Source organism: Carassius auratus, chromosome 32 (assembly GCF_003368295.1).
Source record: "Carassius auratus strain Wakin chromosome 32, ASM336829v1, whole genome shotgun sequence".
Lineage (NCBI taxonomy): Eukaryota > Metazoa > Chordata > Actinopteri > Cypriniformes > Cyprinidae > Carassius > Carassius auratus.
In genome coordinates this window covers 32,479,950-32,492,524 of record NC_039274.1, presented here as the reverse complement: position 1 = coordinate 32,492,524, position 12,575 = coordinate 32,479,950, and the positions used below count along the sequence as shown (strand labels likewise).

The 12,575-nt window shown below is 37.7% G+C and overlaps 1 pseudogene; it reads left to right on the top strand.

Moving 5' to 3' along the window:
- Nucleotides 1-12,575, top strand: part of LOC113052441 (serpin H1-like) — a 42,009-nt pseudogene that overhangs the window by 19,341 nt on the left and 10,093 nt on the right.

Genomic DNA, 12,575 nt, shown 5'->3' with positions numbered 1-12,575 from the left:
TGCACCCCTAGTTTATAGGTTGGTAAATAAAAACAAATGGTGCAACTGCACAAACTGAAAGATTAGAAAAGGGAACATTTATTATGATTTTTTTTCTATATGCAGTCAAGGCTTTATTCAAACCATCAAACTACAAAAAGACAGACTTGTTACTGAAAAATTGCCTAGAAATTGACTGTTTGTGTGTCCCTCAACAATGAGTGATTGTTTTTTTTTTCTTTTTGTTTTTTAGATCAGATTAAATTCAATTATATTTGAATTTAATATTGTATGTCAGCCACCTGTGTCCAGTCACTTGATGTTTATTTTGCAGTGTTAAAATTTGTAGCCTTACCCAGTAAAATCTCAATGGTCCAAAATCCTGTTCCAATCAGTGTGCTGATACTCTGTGGGCCTATAATGATCTAGTTACATTTAAAAGAGGCAATGTGAAGAGCTTGTAGTCAACAGTGAATACACAACAGTACAGTACATGTGTATCTATGTCTGCAAGACATTCACAGCAGAGACACTGACTGACGGCAACACTCACAGTGATAGACGTGCACTGCAAAGAGATCGTCAGTGGGAAGCTCTGGAGCCAATGTAGTGGGTGTCAACTACACTCATATCGACACACTGACATGACACAACTCATTCCCCATTGTTACTGTAAGGAAAACCACCATGGTGACAGATGAATGAATACATGTTGATGCAGAGATACTGGTACAGACACACCACACACTCTTACACTGCAACACAAAGTGACTACAACCACTGTCAACATGTAAACGGCAGGATTTTATTTGAGGGTACACATATGGAGTAAAAAGTTTAACTCAATATATGCCAATGTTAAAAATCCAACTTTTCGTTAAAGACTTGAGCTTATTTGAGACTTAAGACCACATGATCAATGAGAGCAACAGTACATCTCAGCAGAATGAAGGAGTCTCTAAATGCATTTGAAACCTTTTAAGACTGACATGAAAAAAGTTATGAAATAGTCATCGACCCAGACATCCATCTGGATATGTTCATATAGGTCAACAACTACAAAAACACGACAAAGCCTCTTCACGTGACAGCTAAGTTTCTCAAAGTTACCTATCCAAGAGTAGCTATAATTGTAGGTGAATATCCAGTTATCCAGCACTGATTATTAACTGACTGAAAAATTGCTTCAGATAATTCTGAGAGAGAGAGAGCAGTCCAAATGAATGCAAATCAATTCAGACCATTTTGCAAACCTGTTTGGTCAGTTCAGTGAAAAGAAAGAACTGACTCAGAATGCTTATTTTATAATTGCAGGAATAGAACATTTTCTGACAATTTACTCACCCTTAGGCCACAAAAGATGTAAAGGCATTTGATTAATCATGGGAACATTTAGAGACATTTTGCTTTACATCACTTGTTACATCACCTATGCATGGAACCTTTGTAGTGAATGGGTGCCATCAGAACGAGAGTTTAAACAGCTGATAAAAACATCACAATAATTTGTTAAAAACCCACAGCTTATTGCTTCACAAGACATTTGTTGATTGACTGGAGTCATGTGGATTACTTAAGGATTATTGTGATGTTTTAACAGTTGTTTGGACTCTCATTCGGACGGCACCCATTAACTTCAAATTATTCATTGCTGAACAAGTGATGTAATTCTAAAATTCTCCATATCAGTTCCAATGAAGAAACATTATGGATGGTGTTTTCGTATGAACTATTCCCTAAAAAAGTGCATATAGTCATAGCTGCAGGCTCCACTGGTAAACATTTCAATGTCTAATAGAAACATGTTTGTGTGTGTGTGTGTACAGTATATCTTCACTCATTCCTAACCTCGGCTCTGACACAGTAAGAGCCCCATTCTCATTCGCTTTATCTCTATTCTGCCTCACTTCTTCTCTTTCTTAATTTCTCCCACTGTAGCTGACTCATCTTCCTGGACAGATTTATCCAAGCAGATCAGGGACTCCAGAAGAGCAAGGGCTAAGCTGGCTTCATTGTGCCCGACCCGGGATCACTCTCTCAGGGAGCCGGATCACTCACCTGGGCTGTAATTGATGGGGTAGGCTTAATGCTAATGGCGCTAATGACTCAAGACTGCCATCAACACCACAGACAGATGATAAACCTTTTAATCTTTTAATGCCTAGTGCAATCAATGAAGGCCACGGCTCTACCACTTCATACCAGTTAAATGGTATACCAATCATGCCATAAATTAAGAATTAACATGTTTATTTTGGACCCCAGCATTTGTTGACTTTTTATTGTTATCACTGTGGTAAAAGGGAAAGCTCAGCTATGCATGACTGGGGGAAATGACTGTATTGTAAAGTAGGGTTTTGTATGAGTGCTTTGGGTTATAGTGGTGCATTAAATATACTTAGTGCACCCAAAAATTAAATAAATAAATAAGCGAAACAAGTAAAAATTTAATATCTTAAGCCAATAACGCTGTTTGCAAGGTGGGTTTACAAGGTTATAAGGCTTTTAATGTTTCAATGAATGTATTAATCAGCTTCCATTTTACAGAGTGCTTTATTCATTTAAAATCTTCAGAGTGGAAATCCCTCAAAGAAACATAAAACGAAACAGAATAACTACGTTATAAAAAATGGCCAAAGTACTTTATCCTTATCCAATCCCTGTCCAATAATTACATGAGCGACTGGGCCAGAGATATTAAAAGTAGCTGTGATATTGGAACCGTCAGGCCTTTTAAGCGCAGACACTAATTAAGGGCCGCTGGAAAATGTGTGGTGGCCCGACTGATTTCTCATCCTCTCAGCGATGGTTCTTTCAGCCAATACCGCACAAACACAAACTGTTAGTTTCGTCCCTTTGCAAATGAATAATTGAGAAATAAAAGGAACGAGTGGAAAAAAGAGAATCCCTTTTCTGCCATTATTCTTAAAAAAAAAAAAAAATCCCTACAGGGCCATGTTTTATTAAAAGCTTTGAGGGCAGTTTTATTTGATTACCTCAGAATGCTTTGGTTCCCCGAGCTGGAAACACATTTTTAGAGGGCTATTATTGTTACAGAACGACTGTTTTTGTGGGTAAAAGGGGGTTATGGAAGGCCATAGATGGATTCTTTTAGATGGAAAAAAGTGTAAATGCATTGTACATTTGTCCACATAAGGAACATCAGATGTTTGGCCCTGTTTGTGATGAATGCATGACGTCAAAATGTGCCCGCTGCTACCACTTCTACCAGGGCCTCGGCGTGCCCTGTGAACGCTGAACACAATATGTGACAATGTTAAAAATGAGTTACGTAATTATCCTCCCTGAAAACCACCAGAAGAATGTCATTATTCATTTGCATCTTCTAAAACTTTTAGAGGGACCCAGATGTTGTGTTCTGGCGATGACATAAGGCTTTTACTTTTATAAGCGTGTATGAAACAGAACCCTGCATGTGAACTTGTTTCCACACATGTGTGTGAGCGTGTTCATCCGTTTCAATGTATGGTCCTCATATATCATGTGCATTGTGAACATAAAGGGTGCTGTGCTGCTGTCTCAGAGACTCTGAGGCCCGAGGCTGTGTAATGAGAGCAAATTATTTTTGCTCAAGCTCTCATTAGCTTCGGCGCTGATTCATGCTCACATTCTATTCCAGTCAAATTCATTCAAATCCACTATATGGCATGTCTTGATGCTGAGACCTACTCACCCATAAGAGTGCTACGGTGATGTCATTTTTTTAGGCTAACCAAAAGTTAGCATCGACCTGGTTACCTCAACAAAAACCTAATAGGGTTTTCCCATCTGCTTTTGGATTATTGCAGAAAATACGATCTGTGACCAACAAATGCATGAATTTTTAGGATGCAGATACATTAGCAATATTAGCGTAATTTTAATGGCAAAAAGAATAAGCTGTTTTCTGTTAGTCAATGTGCTGAATTCAAGGGACCAACTTGAAATTTGAACAAAAGTTACGATCGACCCCTTTATACATTTCATCTATCATGGTAATTTTCATACTTGAGCACAACTTTTATGAATTTTGAAGCTTAAATCCAATCGCTATAGCTATATATATAAGCTAAATGTAGGCTATAAATAAACTACACCATGGTCGCATGACTTAGACGTTACTATAATTTAGCTTTTGAGAACTCTTTCACACTTTATTTAAGAAAAAAATTTCCCTGAAAGTTAGAGTTAGAATAATTAGCAAAACCACAATTAAAAACAGACTGTGGAAGCAGACTAGTACGGTAAGTAGATGAGTTTATCTGTTCAGTGTGATGACAATTAATATCCCATAAAACCTTTGTAGTCATATTTAACTTGTTAGCAGCACCCACCTTTTTCAAGTCAATAATGCGTTCCTATCTCAAGATTTGTTCAGCTGGGTACGCGGCCATATTTGAGATACTCGGATGTAAATAACAGCATTGATTACATGGTTAACTACTACTATTGTTCTACTAAATTAAGATGTCTAAACCATGGGGATGGAAAACGTGTGGAAGCTGTTAAATCATATAAAGAAGGAATTAGTAAAAAGGAAAGACAATATATTGACAAACTAAAGATAATAGGTGGTAAAGCATTACCATTAACTAAATAAATTGGACAGTAGTCTGACTTGTAACCTAAAGGTTGTCGGTTCAAGTCTCAGTACCAGTATGAATTGTAGTTGGGGAGGTTAATGTACTGTACAGTGCTCTCTGTGCTCTAAGCATTGGAGCACATGGCTTCACACTGCTTGGGGGTGTTCACTGCTGTGTGTGCTCTTGGGTGGGTTAAATGCAGAACACAGATTTTGAGTATGGGCTACCATTCTTGGCAAATGTCACGACATTCACTTGTCTTTCCTCAATTTTTATTTTTTTTTGCACACGTTTCCTTGATTTGTCATACATTTTGGCAGTCTATAGTAATGTTTTTTTCCCGGTCTGACTTATTAGTACAGCACAAATCAGGAAAATCATTGACCATTTTCAGCAGCAATAATCAGCAAAATTTGCTTTCTCTTGGTTGTCCATAATAGCAACTACTAAAACCTGTTACTTTTAAATTCATATTCAAAAAATGTTCATAGCTCTTTTGCCTCCCATTTATAATTTCAGGCCTTTTTTTCTTTTTCACTGCTCAAGAGGATTATATTTTTGTGCAAATGGTGTATTAGCTCATCATTTAAAATATAGCAGAAGACAATCCAGTGAGCAATGCAAAGCTGTTTGCCGAAGCATTACGGGGAGAATTTTAGATCCCAGTAGGGAAATTTAGATTGGCTTGCACTCATATTCTCAGAGGGGCTCTCTCAAGTCATATATCTCAGTGGATTGTGCATTGGTGAGAGGAAGAAGTTTAGGGTGTGTACGCCTATGTGTGAGTCTGTGTCTATAATCAAAAAGTGAAATGCATTATGGGTGGAGGTTGTATGAGTGTGAGTCACATTGTCAGAGACTGAAAGTGCACCTTCTTCATCCAATGGGTTTAAAGGGTTTAATCTTTAATCTCCCATTTTTAAATAAATTATTAAAGATCCAAGCCATGAACTTCAACTCCCATTGCTGCCTTTTGTCAAAGTCCTGCTCCTTACCATTTGATGCCAAAAAGAAGGCAATGAAAATAACATCTGGGGATTTGTGCACCATCTGTACGTACATACAAAGAGTAAATGGAGACTCACAGATCAGCTCCCTGGGGTCAGGTGACTTTTATGAATCCTTCAGCTTGTCCATTTGCACTAAGCGACATTTTAAGAGTGGCAAGAGAAGTGATAAAAATGACAAACAGATATTTTGGGTTTTCAAAGATGTGTAGGACAGTGTATGTGTGTGTGTGTGTGTCTGTATATCAGTGCATTTGATGCCACCAGATATTTTCCAGTTGCTTGTGGAAAGGAGTTCAAAGTGTACTACGAGTTTTATTAATTAGACCTTCAGCTTAAAATGTCCCTTTTATCTGTTACTAACTGAACAGTAGTTACAATAAAAACATCTTTTCTCACCCATATTCAATGCTTAAGTAGTTGATGATAATAATCCTTTAGCTATTTTTTAATTCAATAAGGCAATAACGTGTCATATAGGTGCTTGAGAAAGAATCATAATAATTTCTCTTCGGAGACAAGGCCATGTGTGACATTGGAGTATTATAAGCTAACATAATAGCCTAAACATGCTGCCATTGCAGTAGCTTTTTATTTAAGACTACTGAAGGTGGGTGAAACATTGTTGTGATCGCAGTCAATCAAAATAAAAACATGCATCTTCTCTCTCGAGCAATTTTCGGACACAAGGAGCACAAATGTTATTAATGTTCCCCCCAAAATAAAAGCATTACTGTAGTTATTATTTATGTACTATGGTGCCAGGGAGGTGAAATGGTTGGTTCACTTTGTCGTGGTCACGACATAAAAACTAGTGGGCACATGATAATATGTTGTGACCACGAGATATTAATTTGAGGGAATGTCTTATTAACTTTTGGGAATGTGATATTATGTCGTGGTCACAAGATCATTCTGTCGAGGTAAAGACATCCTTATGTCATTCCTTCCAGATGCTATGTTGAGGAAGCATATAAATTTCTCATGTCCACGACTTCTTATGTTGAGAGAACGACATATTTTTTTCTCATGGCCAATAAACCTGTTTGACCATAGCATCCCAGGATTATCAAAGATGGATTCATTATTTTTTTAATATTGAATTTAGAAATCATTATATTATTTATTAGACACTTTTATCCAAAGCGACTTACAAATGAGGACAGTGGACGTTTTAGGAGGGATTTATTAAACATGGATGCAGAAGAAGGTTCGGAACTGTCCGAATATGTACAGTCACTGACTCTGCGGGAACGTGACAGCTATTTTGAAAAAATTGTTCTCATTGGAAACATTTTAACCAGGTTTTGGATATTTCCTAGACAACAACAAAGGGAATTTTGTCAAGGCTTATTGTCTAATGTAACCTATCGCTGGGCTAACTATGATTAGCAATTTGGATTATTTTAAGAGACCATTCAAAGGATGGCACACACATCTATCGCTGTATGTTTGTTTAACATTTAAGCTAGCTAGTGCGCTGAAGGTTGGCGACTTTTCACCTATAAAACAGAAACTTGCTGATTTGTACTACATAAAACCAACACACCAGTACATATGCATAGATTATTTTACCTGATATGAAGTGTGCACTGCAAACACAAGCATTATTTATGATCGTCTCCGTCCAGTCTGTACGCCGTATTGAATTCAACCAACTTCTTGATTTCTGTGAAGGAATGTTTGCCAGGATCCAGTAAAACTTTAGTTTTGAACAAAAAGTGCTGTTCCTTCTATTCTGGCAGCCAAAAACACAACAGGACGACATTTTAAGTCAAAACCTCAAACTTTTAGCGTGCCTACTATGAGTTCTTCCTTATGTTTTGCCTCCAGCTAGAGTGGTGACGTCACAGTGACGTAGGCGATTAAGGGGTCTATATCCATGCAGAGAAAGCCAGCGTTGTGCACTGTTTCCATGGAGATGCGTCCGCAGAGTCCTCGTGCAACAGCTTTCGGATGGCGTTTGCTCCTTGAAAATGTTTGAAAACTTTGACTTCAAGCATTTTTGACTTTTAGTTATTTATATAGTGCTATATTTAACTTCACACAGTGGAAGACGCTGTCAGAGGAAGTGTGTCAGAGGAAAGAGTGATATTTTGCATGTTTATTTCAATCTCAGCTAAGCTGCCAGTTATTAACGGTTGTTAACTGAGATTTTAGCACTAACATGCCTTGTTTAACTTAAATTACGTATTTTTATTTTTTATATATATATTTGATGTCTCATTTTCAATGTGCTTTAACTTTTCTATTAGCTTGGTTGATATACAGTAAAATAACCCTTTCAGTCGACATCAATCCATGAATGAAGAAAGATAATAATCTCACAGGATCAGATTTAGATCTTTAAAACCTTATAATTGGATTCAGTAAAATGTCTAAATTCCTAAGTCTTTTATAATCAACCTATTGCCTCCTACAGTCTTGGCTTTGTCATTTCATCTTATGCAGTGTGGCTCATAGACTTTTTTTAACTGCTCAAAATCACCTGCTGCCTTCTGAATTTCATCTGATCTGACAGGATCTGCAGTTTTAAATGTTTTCCATTACTCACAGACTCCCTGTCTTACCTTTTTATCATTTTGTATTGCCTCCACACTGTCTGCTTTATTACATACAGCACTCAACAAAACAGACAAGTTGGGAACCGAATCAAATCTTCAATGGAGAAGGAGGGTCTGCTTGTGTTGACAACTAAATGTGGAAATGGCGAGAGAGACATCAACTTGGAAAAAATAAATAGTTAATGAGCTAGATATTTTTGCTCTCGCTTCCTAACTGAGGCAAATCAGCGAGGCAGATTTATCATTTGTCTAGGAAGAGACCATGAGAGAACGTAATATTGTGGGGCTTGGTAGAACACCTAAGCTAAAAGGTTTTCAAAATGCCTGTTTGCTTCTGCCTCTGTTCTTCATTGTTTTGTTTTTTATTCGGACCAAAAAAATTGTATCTGGGGAAATCACAGAGCTTTTGTTAGGCAACTGATGAGGCATCATTAGAATACTGTCAAATCTACACGTGAACATTTATTTGTGTGTATGTGCAATTTTGTATAGGGTTGGGGTTTGGTAAGATTTTGTATTGACATATTTAAGGCTCACCAAGGCTGTATTTATTTGTTAAAAATACAGTAAAAATATACGTAATATTTTATTTTAATATTTTAAAAGGTAAGTTATTCCTTTGATAGCACATCTGAATTGTCAGTTATTACTCAAGTCTTCAGTGTAACATGTTCGTTCAAAAAATATAAATAAAAAATCTTCAGTGGGTGTAGAAAAGAATCCTCTCCCTCCTTTAAAATAATAAAATTTTGTTGCTTTGCAGCCCGAAAAGAAGACAGAAACAGATATTGTTTTATCCAGCTGTATTTACTCGGTCCAATATACAAGTGAAAAATTTAACACCAACATTACTCAGAAAAGAAGAAGAAGAAAAGAAAAAAAAAACTGAATCACTGAGCTGGAAAAAGGACCAACCCCTTGTGTCAGTATTTTGTTAAACCACCTTTTGTTTTAATTACAGCCTTTAGTCTGTTGGGATATGTCTCTATTAACTTTGCAATATTTGCCCACTCTTCTTTCCACTCTTCACTCTTCTTCTTTGCAGAATTGCTGAAGTTCAGTTCAATTTAATAGTGACTGTTTGTGGACTGCAGTCTTCAAGTCATTCCACAGATTTTCAATGGGGTGTTTCCTGTTTCAGAAAAATACCCCCATGACAGGATATCACCCCCTCCATGCTTTGAAGGAATTAAAAGTTTGAAAGGCTTGCATTCTTCTCCAAAATATATATATTTTTTCTCTCCAGCTTTATTGTTTGTCATTTTCACTGTCCTGTCCTTTTACAGGCTCTTTTTCACATAATTTAGAAAGACATATTCTAGGCTACAAGCTCCAGTTCTCAAAAATCCCCGGAACCAATGTTCTGTATGTGTTTTATGGCCTTATTCAAGTGTTTTAACATTTTTTGTTAAACCACGCATAACATATTTTTTCCTCAAAATCACAATCATGTACATACATGCTTTTCACATATTATAATAGCCCAGTTTGTGCTGATTACAGTGAGATTCGACTGTACCCATTTAGATATTTACAAGAAACTAAGAAAAGCACAAATGTCAGGGCGTGACAAAACTTCTCCAAGCCCCCAAAATACCCTTTGACTCCAGAGGGTTAAGGTGGTGTTCATGTTTATAGCACAGACAGGATGGGATGAGTTATGTGCCAAAATGTAATGCTTAAAGTTTGGGGTTTGTTCAAATTCCGAACCATTTATAAAAACAATAATTACAGTGATTCTCATTTTAGTGAACATTACTGAAAATCGAGTATGTGGTTATTGTGTGATTAATTATATGTTTGCCCTGCTTTTACTGAAAGGTAAGCCCACAGAGGTATCAGTCTCTCAGGATGGCTGACCCAGGGACCCCCAAGCCTACCCATTCATCTTCTAGCATGTCCATGCAATCCGATACAGGGAAAGGTCACACCAAGAGCAAACGTATATCCTCCACACCAGTCCCCACTGAAATCTCTCTAGAATTGCCAGAGGTTTGAGGTATGGAACACAAACAAGCTACTTTGTGTTGTTGGTGTTTGCCTCCCACTTTTAAATACTGTTCAAGCAGCTCTTTAATCCGCAAGTTATTTACATAAAGCTGAAAAATGCATTGAGTTTAATGTCATTGTGTATTTAAAACGGTGCCAGAAATGTCAGCATAATGGTACAGTGCTGCAGAGTTATTAAACATTGAAAAATGTGACAGAAATCTCCTTAACTGTCACTCTACGCTAACATCTAATGCACTCACACTCATATCCGTAATTTTATTTTTTATTAAATTTTTTTTTCAAGTAGTGCAAAGGGGCTTTAAATTGGGAAGGAGCTGCACATTGATTGGTTCTTCCAAAATGTAATTTGTAATTGTAATTGTAAATGTAATTTTCCACAATTTTTGATATTCTGGCACTTTTTGCTTCATATGTTTTACTTATCCATTTTTTGATGGGTTGTGTTTTTGGGCACAATGTAAAACAAATGTCTTGCAGAAGAACCATAATTATATTTTTCTGCTCTTTCAATAAAAGGTCAGCTAGACTGAGGTGAAAATGGTGCAACTAAGGCCTGGTTCACACGGGACGATTTTAAAATTGTCGGCAGATTTTCCAAACCTGAGAGACCCCACACACGGCGATAAAAAATCACGGGTCTAAGTTTTGGTCGCTCCGTGTGTGGTGTGCAGCCACACGGCAATATCAACACATCACACACGAACCGATTTGACCCCCGAGCATTCCCAGGTCAGACGGGAAATCTCGCAAAATCCCTCGAGATCAAACGTGACTTTAGAGTAAACAATCATGGCGGACGAAGAGGATGCAGTGGCCATAGTTTGTGCTTTGTTTTTAACGGGAAAAAAAACATAAGAAAAATAAGAAAAGGCGATGGTCAAAGAGGTGGAGACGACGCGAGCATGGACTATACTTGCTATATCATGATATGGAGATAAGTTGTTGTTTTATCTCATAGAAATGTTGTTACGTACTACACAGATTAATAACCGTTGAAATAAACGTTCATATATTAGTTTCCATGTACTCTGGTGGACTGCAGTTGTGGATGTAGTTATGCCCATCGACTTTATTTGTATTTGTTATATTATATACGCCGGCTGTTTTGATTTTGTTTCCCGGTACTATCACTGCCTCGTCACCTCGCGTTCTGATTGGCTACACGCCTCAGTCCACAGGCTGCGTGATTGTTTGTCCTCGGGGGACACCACACACGAGAAGAAATCGGGCAAAATAAATCCAACATTTTGGATATCCCCGATTTGAGATCGGAGCGGTCCCGACATTCTTCCGAGCAGAGGAGATTAGTCTTAACACACCACACACGGCAGGAATATTTGATCAGATTATTTTACGATAATCGGAGCATCCTAAGATTGTCGGAAGGGCTGAATCGGGGCTAAAATCGGCCCAATTATCCTGCCGTGTGAACCAGCCTTAAGGTGGTTGTTTGAATTATTCTTTGCATTGTTTTTGTTTTGTTTTTTTTTCAGTTGAGAAAGAGAAGCCCGTCTCAGAGGTGGATATTTCAGCAGACGAAAACAGAAGATTCCTACACAAAACGGCTGGTAATTCACTCATACATGCTAAATTACAAGCCTTTAGGCACAGACACTGATAAATCACCTCACAATGATTGGGATTCTTATCTGATTATAATCTGCAATTTATAATTTTTCCCTCGCTTGAGTCGCGTGCCTGTGGTCCTTGCTTACTAATCAGTGCTTTCATATCAGCGTTATTGAGTTCTTCTAATGATGTGAGTGAATATTTCATCCGATCTCCACAGGCTCTGTGGGATTAAAGGTCTTGTTTGGGCCCTGTTCACATATTAGTCCTCATCACTGATCACACAAATCCAGAGGACGGCAGCAAGTTAGTGTGAGAAACATCGTTAAATTCCACCCAGTGGTCTTCAGTATAGAGGAAGAAGATATTGTTGAACTGTAATTTACGTTAGAGGCTCATTGTTTTTGGCTTAAACAAGATACATAACCCCTAGTCACAAATGATGGCTGATGCAAATAGCACGGGAGGAAGAAGCGACTGAGAAAGTGAGGGGCATGTGGGCAGAGCCAGTCAGCGAACTTACAGCATCTCTGTCCTTTCATCAATGAGGTTAATAGAATTAATTACAGCCCTGTGGCTGGAAAAGGCAATGGCATTTACACGCAGTGCCTCAGTGTGTCTACCCCTGCTGGGAAACCCTGTAGAAGAAGCATCTGGTGAGCAGGTTGCAATGACATTTGTTATAGTAATGCACATTCACTGACATAGCCCTTTAGACAAATATCAGTATGTTTATGGTAGTTATGTGATGCTTTTAACAGAGAGATAAGTCTAGTAATTATTAATGTGATGTGTTATGCTAAACAACTTCTGCAAGGATGATAGAGGTTTTGATGGAAGTGTTTCATCTAGTTTGACAT